At 47.5% G+C, this 15718-nt stretch overlaps 1 protein-coding gene across 6 annotated transcripts in view; it reads right to left on the bottom strand.

Annotated features, from left to right (window-relative positions):
- Nucleotides 1–15718, bottom strand: part of klar (klarsicht) — a 353898-nt gene that overhangs the window by 263926 nt on the left and 74254 nt on the right. The window lies entirely within an intron of this gene.

Raw genomic sequence — 15718 nt, 5'->3', positions numbered from 1 at the left:
AGAGTACGACCTTAAGTGTAATTGTTTTTGGACCGGAATCTGCGAACGCGTTACTTCAACAAACGGGTGCCATTCCTTTTGGTAAGGTACGACACGTTGGTCTTCCCTAAACCCCTACGTAGCCACTGCTAAGACACGCTATGCAATGCTAACATAACCTCTGCCAGGGTACGGTAGAATGGGCCACCCTACCTTCGCTAGGATGCGCTAGACTAGGTTACCTTAGCATGCTAGGCTGGGTTAACTTACCCTCTGGCTACTAGCGTACGCTAGGCTGGACTTAAATTTCACTTGGGTACACTTAGGGCTGGGCTTCAGTAACACTAATTAGACGGAAGGAAAAGAAGAAAGTGAGGAAAGCTTTCAGTGCGAGCGAGGCGCGCTGTGAGGAAGCATCTACAGTGAGGGGTAGTAAAGAGGCCCCTTCAGTGAGGACCCACTTTCAGCGAAGGGCAGAGGAACCACCTTCACTGATGCGCACTGAGAATGCCATTGAGGTAGTTTGGGCGCGGTGAGAGCGCTGGGCGGTGCATAAATTGCGGGGTGTGCAGGGGGCGCGGTAGGGACGGGAAGAGGCAAAAGATATACGGCATAGTGTAGATGAGAATCGATGTTAAGAAGGCGCGGTCAAAGGAGTAGCGGTACATGGGAAGGCCAGATAACAGGAGATCCGGTGGTTTATGATAAAGGTATCCGCTGAAAGATAATAGTTGATTCCCTTATAATATATGACGACAGAAACGACATAGCCAGGCGCAGAGAAGAAGGCGCCATCATGGAAAGCCGTGGTGGGAGTGGGCGCGGCGCGGTATGTGGGAGGCGCGGAAAAACTTTCTGGACAAAAGACCATCACTTCCCCCCGCTGGTCTGTGCGGCGTCACAGTGGCCGAGCACCTCCCCCGCCCACACATCCACACTCTCTCTCTCTCTCTCTCTCTCTCTCTCTCTCTCTCTCTCTCTCTCTCTCACACACAAGGTATCCTGTAGAGAGATCACTACTGCCTTGGTAGCTGGCCTCACAGTAGTGGCTTCTCACCGTCCTACTTACAGCTCATCAATGTCATCACTCTTACCACAAGCAAGGTCTGGAATGCCACGCGACCGGGTAATTTAGTATTTCTACATACATTCCTTTTTTTAAGTTTAATTATATATATCATAATATATATATATATATATATATATATATATATATATATATATATATATCCTTACATATAGCTCGGGGGGCGGTGATCTCGAGTCTAGACAAATACGAGTTGCCGTGATAACCTGTTTTGCTTTAGTTTCGAACAATGAACAACTCGAGAATCATAAACATCTTGGAAGCGTATTTGCTCAGCTGACTCGCGAGTGCTGAGCATACCTTTGACAACCTTCCTGCCGATGGTGGCGGGGCGGAGTGAGTGACCTTCTGCCAGCCCGCTGGCGCTCGCACAATAACAAACTTTCTCCATCATTACGGGAGATGATGATCAGCTCTTACAGCAGCATACTGTGGGGCCAATAACCCCACCCAACCTTCGGCAGCAACCCACCCCGCAAGACTTGACCCCATGCAACCTCTTTCCCTCGTCAGCCCTCTCCCTCCGCCCGCCTCTGCCGCTTCACCACCCTCCTCCGCACGAAGCCTTTCTGATTACGATACTCAAAATGAAACATAAATCGCATGTGCTACGACGATCAGGATGAGCTACACGCAAAAATGCCTCGTATTATTCCTATGTTCTGGACTACATACGATGAAAATACCAAACACTCGTGACACGTGTGCTCGTATGACCTGATATAATAGGGTACAGCTCAACTTGGATCTTCCAGCAAGTTATGGAGCGGACGCCTAACAAAGACACGTCACTAACATTCCCCACACGTCGAGATACTCCGCGCGCCCCCCCCCCGCTCACATCCTCGACGCGCAGGATGGTCCTTCGCCTCCGCCATCCGATTAAACTCCTACAAACTTAGCTAACACGACCCAATATCTGCTTCTGAAAGTTCGAGATGGTCTCAGCCAGATGCAGACGTCTAGCGAAGTAAGTATTCCCTCTCCCCTGAACCAACACAAACAAACGTCGGGCTTTTCAATATGAGGCACAAGGGTGGGGTGGAGGAAGGGTGGGGTGGGGGAAGTGTTAAGTTCTATCAGCTGTTCAGGTCCAGGGACTCCCACAGGCCTGGTATAAAAAATATTACCTCCAATAGTCACTTCCGCTACCGCCCACACACACACACACACACACACACACACACACACACACACACACACACCACGTCACGTCATAATGCCCATCCGTAACACAACGAAGGTACACTGGTATCTCTCCGTCTTTCTGATGTATACAACATAAATCTACAATTCTTCACATTCCAGTCTGAAAAATTAATCCTAATCAAGAAATGAACATGCATGTCTGTACGTAATTCTCATATGACTTCCAGCTGCATCTGCTCTCTACATATGCGCCTCGGGTATTACCCAAACATAACTTTTCCGTTTCTTACGTTCATGCGTACGTCCACCCAATCATCTTGCGACCGACCAACACGAATAATAAACTTTCCTGAGCTACTACGTACCATCTGGGGAGGAAAATTATATTACGTGTCTCAGGCGACGTCGCCACGAGGGTTAGTATTGGCCTCGGTTAGTTTACGATGGATTGGACGTATGATTACCCCTCCTCCTCCTGCAATGTTTCTAATCAATCCTCATCGTATATTCCACTCGCTTGTTTACTGCTCAAACTCTCGGGGGTCTAATGTCCACACACTGTTGTGCACTAAATGTCATTGTGAGATATATCTATCCATAATGTGTACAAATATTACTATCCACCGTTAGGTAAAAAAAAAACAAAAAAAAAAAGGCTTAAAAATATGTAGCATCAAAAAGGTACGCAAAACACACACACACACACACACACACACACACACACACACACACACGGCGGTTCATAACTGGGCCCTCGCTCCCCAGGTCGGTCTAACAAGATTCCTTACTCAATTAACTCTCCCCTGCAACCCAATAATAAAGGAGGAAATAATCAGAAGCCACTTTAACCACGGAGGAAGTACGGTATATTGACTCACACCAGCGACGTGGAGACGTGTGGGAAGAAAGGTGCACGGTGAAAGGGGGGGTGGGAAGACGACGCACCCTCTAGTTTAATGGCGGACATAAAACACAACATTCAAGACAGAACTTTTTCTTTTATAAGAAAAAAACAAAAACATGCTTGCCATTTCCCGCTTGAGCGTGGAGACGTCAAGAACAAATGACAGAGCCTTGGAGGCAGAAAAAAAAAATCCTGACTCGCCTCCTCGCTCTGTTCTTTCTTTTGGAAAGTAATGGAGGAAGGGAGGACTTCCAGTCACCCGCTCCCGCCCCTCTTAGTCGCCTTCAGAGACACGCAGGGATTACGTGGGCAGTATTCTATCTCCCCTATCCCCAGGGATATGAACGTAAATCCCGAAATTCTATACAAGTGTAACAATGGGGGGTGAGTCAACTGCATTAGTCTTCTTGCTTCAGCCAGCCATGCAGGACGTGCCGGATGGGTGCAGGCCACCCCTAATACAAGAGAGACATTGTCGTACAGTGACCTAACGCGACGCGGCCAGACGGACGGACGGACGCAGGAGGTGGGGAGGAGAATCTGGCTAGTGTGTGAGTGCTCTCCAGTGTTGAGGATGCTGGTGTGAGGGGGAGGAGGGTCGGTAGCTGAGGCCAAGTGTACATCATGCAATGTCTGGCGTGGGAAGGAGGTATGACTGAGAAGTGGGGCGGGCGCCCAGACTCCCGATGAATGGAAATAACAAACACAATGGAACACAAATAACAACAGACCACTGGGTCCTTCCGAGTACGTATGTGGTAGTACGAGAGATGAGAACCACACACCTTACTGTGCACAGACGATATAAGAAATACAAACAGACAACAAAACTGATTCTGTTACAAAGGTTTATCTTTACTGTAATAAAATCTGTACCCATTTCTGTTTAGTGACAGTGGGATACATAAGTATATAATACGAAACTACAAAACTAACAAAACAAAACGTCTGATATCATCAATATACACATGGTACTGTGGCGGTGAGCTACATCCACGTCCGGACATGGTGTGGTGGTGAAATACATCTGGCTACATACGTGGTGTAGTGCTCAACTACATCTGCCAACAAGCATGGTATGGCAGAGAGCTACAAAAGTTTCAGAGGGAAAAAAAACTGGTATAGAAGAAGGTTCCGCCCGCCTCCTCTCCCCACCGATACGACCCTAGCCAACCACGCGGACTTAGGAGAAAAAGCATGAAGCGATGCGCCCCTCTCTTTCCACTGTCAGCAATCTCGGCCAGCCAAAAACCCAGGTGCGGCTGAGCCCTGGCTTTTCTAATTTCCTTCTTTATCTGTTATCTTTTATGAAGTATTAATCTACATACACTGGGATCTGCCACACTAACTTTCCAGCTCGTGTGTGGTTCTCTGTTACCTTGAAAAAGCGAGTGGAAGAAGCCAGTCAAAAGTGAGCTGAAGAGATCACCTGGTCTCGCATGCGAGGCCAGTCTGAAACAGAATAATGCTTGTCCAAGACCAGACACATCTGGAAATGAGACGGGAATATGTATGTAATGTAGACGACGCCGTTTTCTGTGGTGGTGTCGAAAAACCTTGTCGACTCCTTTCTCCTTCCCTTCCTAAAAGGTGACCAGCCACGAGATTTTACGGGCCAACACATCTCAAGAGCCAGATTGTGCTAATGACAGGTACCATGTCCGGGCTGACAGCCTAAGTGTTGCAACAAGGCCGAGTCTCGGTCCGTCATGAAACATCTCCAATACACACTGACGCCAAGATGGGGTCCGGCGAGATAGAGAGAGAGAGAGAGAGAGAGAGAGAGAGAGAGAGAGAGAGAGAGAGAGAGAGAGAGAGAGAGAGAGAGAGACGCACAGCCTGGGACAGTATCACTGGAATTATACTCGTACTATAAAACTTCTGATAACACTGTAATAAACCTACGAAGACAACTATTTTCTCGAGCACACGAGGGTGCAAGTCGTGTGGTAGGAGGGGAACAGGTGCCACCTCCAGCCCGCGTCACGTACAGGTGAACAGGACTGATTCTTAAAAGATCCGACAGAACTAGATCTGTTATGTAAACTCCTGCAGGGTAAACCTCTCCCTCCAGCAATACCATGACCCGGGGACTCAACCACATCACTTACCCTCCACCGGACAGACCATACCACTGCCACCACCACCACTACCACACCACCATCTTGCTGCACCACATTCACGCTCAAACACTTGTATTCCTTCCACCTACCACATTAACACTTCCTACAATTACTGTAGCTTCGTTCAACCATCGGCCATAGATCTATTCATTAACCCCCTAAATCTTCACACAGAAGAACACCCAACACACGATAAACCCTCTCACACACCTACACAAATCCATTCACCCACGCAACTATTTCATTCAGCGTCTTATCAATGCTCGATTAAACCCACAAATATCTAATTCACTCACCTACCGCAATATCGATCACCTGCCAACCAAACTAACTCGTCAACCACAACAATACCTCCCACACACACTCCCATGTTACACCCACCACACACACATACACACACCCTGGGAGCATCAGGGTTATGCAATCATAAAGACACTGGCCTATACCTGACGAAGTTAAAGGTCGGGTCAGCGGATACGTGTGGCAACTCATAATTATTCTAATGACGGCGAAATCACTAAAGCGGTCGGCCTCACCTGGACGTTAATTAGTATCAGGCTGTTCCACTGGCGGAGGGGAAAATTATGAAACTCTGACTCAAGAAGATAATCTTGTTATATATATATATATATATATATATATATATATATATATATATATATATATATATATATATATATTCCTCTAAGTGAATAATGTCAGTCTTTGCCCAAACTTATCTGTTAATTTATCATAACTCTCACACTTAAGCATTCCCGAGGTAATGCCTTGCGTGTAGTACACAACCGACAGTTACTCGAGACCCCAGCAGCAGCAGCTGCAGCAGCCGCCGGCGACGTGGCCAGCAAAGAGGCCCTCTGGCAGGCGCCTGGGTCAGCCCCGCGAGCCGGCGGCCAAGTTCTCCCGCCACACACTAGTGAACACGAGGGTCTGCAACACTTACCTGCCACCAGCCACGATGGGAGGGGAAGAACACGTACCTGTAGAGAGAAAGAGGACATTGTCATGCGGTGATCCATTAAAAGCACCTGTAATCATACCAAGCAATGATCCATAAAAGCACCTGTGATCATACTGATCCATAAAAGCACCTGTGATCATACCACACACTGATCCATAAAAGCACCTGTGATCATACCACACACTGATCCGTAAAAGCACCTGTGATCATACCACACACTGATCCATAAAAGCACCTGTGATCATACCACACACTGATCCATAAAAGCACCTGTGATCATAGATAAATAAAGAGGAATCACTGAACAACCCAGGCGGAGTCTAGGAGGCAGTGACGGCTGCAAGCTGCATCGTCCACACGAATGTTGTTCATTCTGAGGGACAGGTTGTGCGTTAGCGATCAGACACGAACTGGCAATCAGGACTTTAATTCTCCACGTTTCAAGTCTACTGAGGAAGACAGAGGACCAGCGAAACCTTAAGAACTACGTACTGATTAGCAGCTGGTGTCTCGCTGCCACGTTCCTACCTGAGGTTCATTAGTCATAGAAGATTCTTTCTCTACCATCCACAGATCATATATATATATATATATATATATATATATATATATATATGTGTGTGTGTGTGTGTGTGTGTGTGTGTGTGTGTGTGTGTGTGTGTGTGTGTGTGTGCGGCAAGTTCCCAGGGAAGCACGTTGGAACTCAACTGGATACGTACCAATGGCATGCCAGTGAGACAGCTCAGTGCGGGTGGTCATCATGACTAACATCACTACAGGTCAGCTGTGTGTGTGTGTGTGTGTGTGTGTGTGTGTGTGTGTAATTCTCCTGACTTATCGCTCAGGCGTGTACGATCAATCGTTCACCCGTTCCTGCAACACCTTATACCCCGCGACACTCCAGATACCGCCTCAACCCCGTGTCCTGTGTCCCTCCGGCAGCCGCAGGTCACGCTAGCCTCCTCTAACCAGACGCTACCATCACCGGTAGTCCACAGACGACACATATGGCGACACCTGCAGATATTACACTGCTCTCCTGGGCCACATCTTCAATGCTGCCTTCACGCACCCTCCCTCCTACCTACCTCCGCCTCCCAGCTGACCTTACCCAATCCATGTTGGCGTCATCAGATCCCAGATGTCTTCATCTGACCTGAGCCGACCTCATCCTAATTCGAAGGATGACCTCACCAGCCTGATGTGCTCTCACCCTTCCTCCCAGCTGACCTCACTCCTACTCCCCATCTGCCCTCACCCCCAATCCCCCGGCTGGCCACATCTCAGCTTCCTAGCTGGCCTAACTCACCTCTAAGATGGTTCCGCCTCCTACGCTACTACACTCCCCTCAGCTGGCCTCTCACCGCCCGACCGACCAACTCCGTCCCTCGAGCTGGCGCTCCATGCCACCCTCAAGTGTGAGGCAGCAACAAGCAGACGCTGGTAGTAATGCAATCGATCTTCATTTCCTGCATGACGGCGGCTCCCATGTAATTAGGCCGGACGCCAACCATCACCACCATCGTCATTACTAAAATAAATGACTTACGGCGTCGACCGGCGCACAACCAGCCAGCCCAGCCGGTCGGCACACGGTGGGAACCATTAAGAGCACGTAATTACGCCTCGAAGAACGCACGTAATCACTGCGGAGTGTGTTTTGCATCACAGCTTAAGAAGCGCGTCAAAAGACGGTACAAAATGATCCATGAAGATTAAGACAACGGGGGAGGCTTAGGTTGCGTAAGGCTGCTGCAGAGATCTTTAAGGTGTCCAGTGTCTGAAGCCGCACCTACCTCCTGCTGCCGCGGGCGTCATGTGAACCCTTCTGGAGGAAGGACAACAGACCACCCACACCAACTACCGCTGGAATCGGAGCGGGTTAGCTGGTGCAGCAACGTACATACGTGCGACCACCTGAGCCTCCATCACTACCCAGGCAGCTGCGGCCGTCTGGGGGCCACTCAAATCACCAGTAGCAACCAGAGGCGCCGCATGCGGGCGTACGGACGGGTAAGTGGGGCAGGTGGCGGCTGCGGTAGAACCTGACGCTCACTTGACATCATTGATAGTGGTAGCCGACAGACCACCACCCTCCACCACAGCACCAGCGACACCACCAACACCCCAGTGCTTTCTCGCAGCTCCACAAGTTCCTCAGCCCAGCGCCGTGCGATGAGGTTACTGACCTGTGTTCTCCGTCACCACACACATCACTTCAAAACAACGAACCACACAATAACCATCAATAATCCTCCTTAAAGACGAGGCGCAAAATGACTAAAATGAAAATGTTTTGCGCTTACAACGATCTTCAGCGGTCAAGACCACCCGTTAGGCGCTTTCGCCATCTTCTATAGCAACCCGGGCGGCCCCGGATAAAAGCTTTTGACACAAGACTCCAGTCAACGCACATCTGAGAAAGGGTTTACTCAAACCGAGAAGGACTGTCATCCCACGGAATAACGCTGCCGATGCCAGTGTTTTGTCGCTCGCAAGTAGAGCAAACATCATTTACCAGTCGAGTACTCCTCCATGCATCGACTTGGCGAACGGTGACCCACATGCCCCATCCTGCGTGACCTCCTGCAAGGGGGAACTGTCGTCGGCGTACAACCCACCTAGTGCCACAGGCTTCACACGGGCCCTTCCCTAAGCGAGTACCTGAGCTGTGCGTGTACGAGACTTATCATGCCGACACCACGCTTGGTCCCAGAGAAGAACGGGTGATATCGCATCGTCGTTAAGCACCGCAGCTTATCATGCGAGATGCTCAAGTTGCATAACCACCCTTACCATACAATTTCTCAACCCTGGTGATCGTCTTCCTATATCTAAAGACGCATTCATAACTGACGTCCAAGTAGAAACAACACTGCAAGTTCTATCGGAGTCGGAGCGCGACACTATCCCAAGCACAGCCAAAGTAGGAGCCAATCTATAAGGCGGGCGACAGACAACTCGAACGACGTACAGAAATTGACTAATGTGTCATGCTTGAGACGGCCTATACCTGCAGCCAGACCCGGATCACTGAAGCACAACATAACCTACAACCCATCAGGCATCCTTCACGACACCAGGTTAACTACATGCGTCCTTGCGTGAGGAGGAAACAGCATAATCAGTGAGAAATACACTTCACATCATTCATTACATAACGTCAGTTTAGGCGCACAAATCACTGTAGAGTATGTCAATTAGCTCTTGGCACCCTAGGTCCCCGTTGATTAGAGTCCAAATCTAGACTGAATTCGAACCTCAGCATAATAACAGTCTTAACAAAAATAAAACCAACAATTGATTACACTTTAACTTTCACTGTGCACGCACCTCGCACTGCACAAAGTGAAATGGTTGATCGGGCCGACGGAGCACCTGCTGTATGTGGGACGAGAAACAATAGAGACGCCCGTTCTGGCTCGGGAGAGAACGTCTACACGTATCATTAGAGAACCATCACTCACCTCACCGCTCACACCATCAACCAAGTGAGAGAGAGAGAGAGAGAGAGAGAGAGAGAGAGAGAGAGAGAGAGAGAGAGAGAGAGAGAGAGAGAGAGAGAGAGAGAGAGAGAGAGACCGCCCAGCTTCTTAAAACCTAAAGTCGAAGTCTACTGACGGATACTACACAAGGTGAGGACAAAGTGCCTCATCCACTCTGAAAGTCCTTATCTCTTCTCCAGTGGCTTTCTCCACTGCTTGAACTCCCCGGCAGCCAACTGTAAGGTGACACACTGTTCCCCTGACCATCCTACATATACACACATGGCTAGACGTCGCACGCTCGCTATCCAAACATCCAAATACCACACGATCCTGTACTGTGGACCTCAGTACCCAGCAACTCGCTACCTGTCAAATATTCTCCTCTCACGATGGTTCAAATAACAAGCTTGGTACTGTTCCAGCGGAACATCCGAGGGAGTAAAAAATGGGTTCATTCAGGCCGTGGTCCGCTGCACCAAACCAGCCCTAGTGAAGCTCAATTAGTAGCTAATGAGAGGGTGGAAAATAATCCACACAATAGCTAATGGAACCACGACACGAGAGCTTAATCAGATGATAACATATCATTAAAACCAAGCCTATCGCGTGAGCTGCAATATTCGTACTATCACGTTCAACCTCTAACTCATATAATCATTTATCATATATATAGGATGTTTATGTGCGCCACAAACAATAACGTAAAGCATTTATTGTGCAACATGACTTAAGTACCAGGGATGAAAAGTAAGATGGAGAGTATAAGGGATTTACAGGGATCATCATTTGCTAGACGAGCAAAAAAAAAAAAAAAATGTTCCATAGAACACCTGTGTTGCCAGCAGTGCACCGTAATGTAACAACTCGAGTGCTGTCACAGAGAACACCCGTGTCGCCTCCAGTGTAGTATTATTACTCTGCGTGATATAAGAATGGGTGAGGCAATAATATGTGGAATCTTTCAAAAACATCAGTTAGTTAAGTACCATGGCCAGGGCGGTGTTTTCCTCGTGCTACCGGACGGGTTAAATCCATGGGTCATAATGCCATGCACTGACTTTTTAGATGCTGGGAAATTAACTGCATAAAATATATCGTTCGATCGATCGCTTAGTGGCTAAATCAAACGCATCATCACTAAACCAGAGTGCGATTCTCAACGGTCCCGGATTGCTTGCCGCACAAAGCAAGCGACGCGAGTATTTTGACTGGTGATGGACGGAACGCTGTTCAGGGGGAATGCGTCAGCCAGCTTCCGCGAGCTGAACCTCCCGGAAGCATCCGCGCAGTTGCCTGGCCTGCCAGTCACCCTATCCTTGCACCGACCTTCTCGCCACCAATCACAACCCCATTAGGCAACAACGGTGAGGCATTAGCCACATACTAAGCCTTCAGCTAGTTCTCAAACACACCAAGCTACCTCATCCCGCGCGTGCGTGCGTGTGTGCAATTACCAATCTGTAGTGTGCGGGGAGGGAGTTATGCATTAGTGGGGTCCCACATCTCCTCAACTTTATGATCATACCACTCTGAACTTCCGTGTAACGTCGGAAATCAAGATATTCAGTTTATTCCATCCATCCATCCATTACACTTAAAGAAGTAATTTTTTTATATCTTTTCTTAAAAGTCTCTTCTTCAATTTCATGTAATGGCCTTTTAGATGTTCTATTCTTGCATCTTCGCAGAGCAATGCACAATTTAAATCAACGACCAGATATAAGAAAAAGGTTGTGATGAGGTCATCCCTCAATTCCCCCCTCGCCCTCCTTCCATGGTGGATAAATTCAAGACTTTGTAGCCTTTTTCCTGTAACACAATTCACTTAATTTCCAAACTACATTTCCTACCCTCCTCCAGACCTTTCACAGTTCTCTGTAGTTCTTCAGACGCGGTGAACAAACTTGAGAAGTATCATCTACTTTTACATCCTTTCTTCTCTTTTGTCTTAAACACAGCCCACTCACTCACTCACTCATGTCGAACAGGTTCGTTACACATGATCTTTCCCCACACACACACACACATAAAAAAAAACATGTTGGTCTCTCTCTGAGGTAATTCCTCCACTGCAAAGTGTCAGTCATCCATTTGCTTTCTGATCATCTTTACCATCACCTTACTGACCACTCTTGTTAGGGGAGGACTTGGTCTGTACTTCAGAGACTCTTACTTGCCTCCTTTCTTACAGATAATACGACGTCTGCCCTTCTCCACTCCCTTGGCATTCTGCCTTTCACCAGCAACGTCTTGAGCAGCATCTTATATGGTTCACCGAGTGCATCTGGACACCTCTTCAGCACATATGGTGAAAATCCATCATGACCATGAGCTTTGTATGGGTCAAAACCTTCAGTATTCTGTTCAAGTCATTTCTCGACATCTCATTGTTCTCTAAGGCCTACTCCCCGTCCCCCGCCTCTCTCTCTCTCTCTCTCTCTCTCTCTCTCTCTCTCTCTCTCTCTCTCTCTCTCTCTCTCTCTGTATCTACACACACACACACACACACACACACACACACACACACTAGTCTCCTCACTTTACATCACCTTCAACTGCTCTGTTCTAAACAAACCTTGTGCTTAATGACACCACTTTCTCCAATGCTTGCCTCTCTCCACTATTAAGACACTGTACGACTTCTTACCGATAGTTACGGAAAAAAAAAAATAAAAACTGTAGACTCCTGGCCCTTCCTCATATCATCACATGGTGATAAAAGCCTTGACATTAAGCTAAGCTTGTCACATAAACGCAATCTTTTTCCTGTGTTTTGGTACAGGGGTGGACGGGAGTTCGCCAGACGTGGCAGACAACATTGACTTTAATGACGAGTCGCCGCCCATGAAACTTACAAGTTACTCCAACTTCCGGTACACAAAATGACCTAACTAAATAATACAATTAATGAAAGTATAAAAATCTACTACAAACTTAACAACAATATGCTGTGGCTACTAATAAATAATATGTGAAAGATATCAAAATCTATGACAGTTATCACACACACACACACACACACACACATACACACACACACACACACACTCACACACACACACACACACATACACACACACACACACGGAAGCCAGCAGACCCACCTGCTGCTGAGTATGATGTCTGTGTACCGGCTGTTCCACATACCAACTATATCGACCCATGGGCTTTCCTAGACCGGCCGGTCTCCCAGGGTCACCCATGAAACACAATCTGCCCACACTTACCTACAGTTGGTGGTTTGTGGTCGCCCATATATGGTAACCAGTCCATAAGTTCCTACCCACAGTAACTAACCCACAGTTAGACCAAGTCACCCCCACAGCGGGGCATGGGAAAGGGAGGTAATATGTATGGAGATCGTTTTCATCGGCACGACCCATTGTAATCATGCCCTTGGAGCGACTCCTATCGGACGACAACCAGAGCAACAGTGACGACATGGGAAGTGTCTCGAGACGACCACAGCTCCCCCTATGGCCATCACATTTCACGGTTGTCATTTTTCTTTCTTTCATCCCTCGTCCCCAGCATGGACACGGTTACACAGACCACATAGACCCAAGGTCTAAGCGAGGTGGTCTGGCCATACCACTGCAGCAAGAGATGCGACCAGTTCCCCCTTTAAAAGCAGTAGAAGGAAGAGGAAAGTACAGCAGAGGGTGAGACGTGTCGTTATTTTATCGTCTCTCCCGTCGGCGTCCCACAGTACATCATTACCCTGTTGAACACGACGGTGCAGCCCCTAGGTTGTGATGGTCTCGCCTCTTGACACGGTCCTCGAGGGTCAAGTCATCAAAAGCCAGGCCATCATCACTTTGAGAAAATCTCACCGTCGTGCTCAAGGACCGTACCGTCGTGCTCAAGGACCGCACCGTCGTGCTCATGGACCGTAATATCGTACTCAAGGGCCACACGTCGTACTCGACGACCGTACCATCGTACTCAGGCGCTGAAGTTTTCTGTTTAAGGAGCCAGTCTTTGCCATCTCGGTTATAAGTTAAAATAATGAGTGTAAAACAAAGGAAAAACATACAGTTTATGGATTAACATCAGTCACTTTAGTACGATCGCCGGTCATGGACTAAAATGGGTAAAAGGTACAAATTTGTAAAATAAAGGGGTAAAAAAAAAAAAGGTCAAATACCAAGGTCTTGGATTTTTGCAGCCGGTGGGCGCAACTCCCACACTGTTGCCACAGGAAGGCCTCGCGCTTTTGGTGGGCGACGGTTTGCAACCAACTGATTTTTTTGTTCCCCTTCAGAAGGCTACACAGTGGTAGTGACACACACAATGCACTACAGGACCTCGAACTATGCAAGCTGGTAAAGAGACTCTCTCTCTCTCTCTCTCTCTCTCTCTCTCTCTCTCTCTCTCTCTCTCTCTCTCTCTCTCTAAGCGCACCGATACGACCAGCGGTCCACGACCGCACTTGGTAAACGAGCGCGTGGAAATAATTCATGAAGGTCAATTCTAGAGAATTCACTGATGCTGTTGTCTCACGAGATTCTCTGAAGTCGAGACTTCTCAAATCTGCTAAAAGAACTTTTCTTCCGAACTAGCGCTGTTCAGTTACTAACTTGGATCGAAGTATAATCGCATCATCAGTACAACAAAGAAGGAACTGGCAGAGCTGCCCTCACATACCGTACCATGGTACGTGTCAAGCAGCCCTCTGGTGGTGATATAAGGCAACATTATATATATATGACACCTCACTCGAAGATTCAAGGGAAATTTTAACGGTTAAAGGCACAGCAAATTCTCACAGTCTGGCAGCACCTTAATCCAAGTTTCGACAGAAATTCTAAAGGTTAAAAGGCATAGCAGTTCTCAGCATCCTGCTTCTCACTGTACGACAGAGAAAAAAAAAAGGTGGAAAAAGGGTTTCCTTAAGACGAGATAAAAGTCCTGATAGGTCGCATGCCTTCCTGGTCATGTCTGAAACACGTTAAAGTGCAACATGTCACATTATGTTTGGCTGTCATACGTCAGGTTGAGTTCCAATAACCTAATGCCTGTACTCCTGCCATTTTAACAAATATTTCTCTTTATGCTTTCGTGGAACTCCGAGAGACCTTGAGGTCTCGCTACTAAATAGTCCTCACCCCCACCCCATCTATTGTGGCCCCCCGGCCCTCGCATGGCACCAAACAACGCCCCACTGGATGCCAAATGTCAGTGCCTGGATTAACCATAATAACCAACACAACGGGGAATCAGCTGCCCTCACACGTAACATACCAAGAACATCATCGACTCGACTTTCGATATGTAATTCTTGAATAAACTCATCCACTCAAGTACCAACTCTCTCCTCGACGGCAAGTTGCTTCTAAGACCCAGCAGTAGGAAGATCTCTGAAGACCATCGTAATGTATACGTGAGATAAGCAACCACCAAACTCCTTCCTTTACACATCATAAACATCCACTCGAACTCCCCTCTGCACAGACACACACACCAAGCCTATGCCAGGAATGGCACACTAGTGAACGTGTTATCTGAGACAAGAACCCGTGTGTGACGAGTGGGATAATCTACACACACACACACACACACACACACACACACACACCTTCCACCTTCCCCTATACTGTATAACTCGTGACACACAACATAAAAATATATGGTCGTTTAGGGTCGGTCGGACGAGAAAAACGCTATGAATACTATAAGAACTAAGGAACAGGGAAGACCAATGGTATTTCACCAAAGGTGGCCGCAATCATCTCCCTTTCTTTTTTTCTCTCTCTTTAAGCATTAATTTTTCATCTATATATATATATATATATATATATATATATATATATATATATATATATATATACCCAACCTTGTCATCCTAACAAACGGTATGGATACGATGCTTAATTTCTAATAAGCCACTGAGGTTAAAGAGAAAACATTCAAGTTTATCAAACACCAGTGAAATGTGTACTGTGGGTGATAGTATTTCAGCTACATGCCGCAGACGTTCTTACTTGTGCGAATATTCTCCTTATTGATTTGGTTTGTGCCGGTGTC

This window comes from Panulirus ornatus, chromosome 20 (genome assembly GCF_036320965.1).
Source record: "Panulirus ornatus isolate Po-2019 chromosome 20, ASM3632096v1, whole genome shotgun sequence".
NCBI classification, from domain to species: domain Eukaryota; kingdom Metazoa; phylum Arthropoda; class Malacostraca; order Decapoda; family Palinuridae; genus Panulirus; species Panulirus ornatus.
Note: the sequence above shows the minus strand (reverse complement) of the source record. Positions and strands in the feature narration are given on the sequence as shown.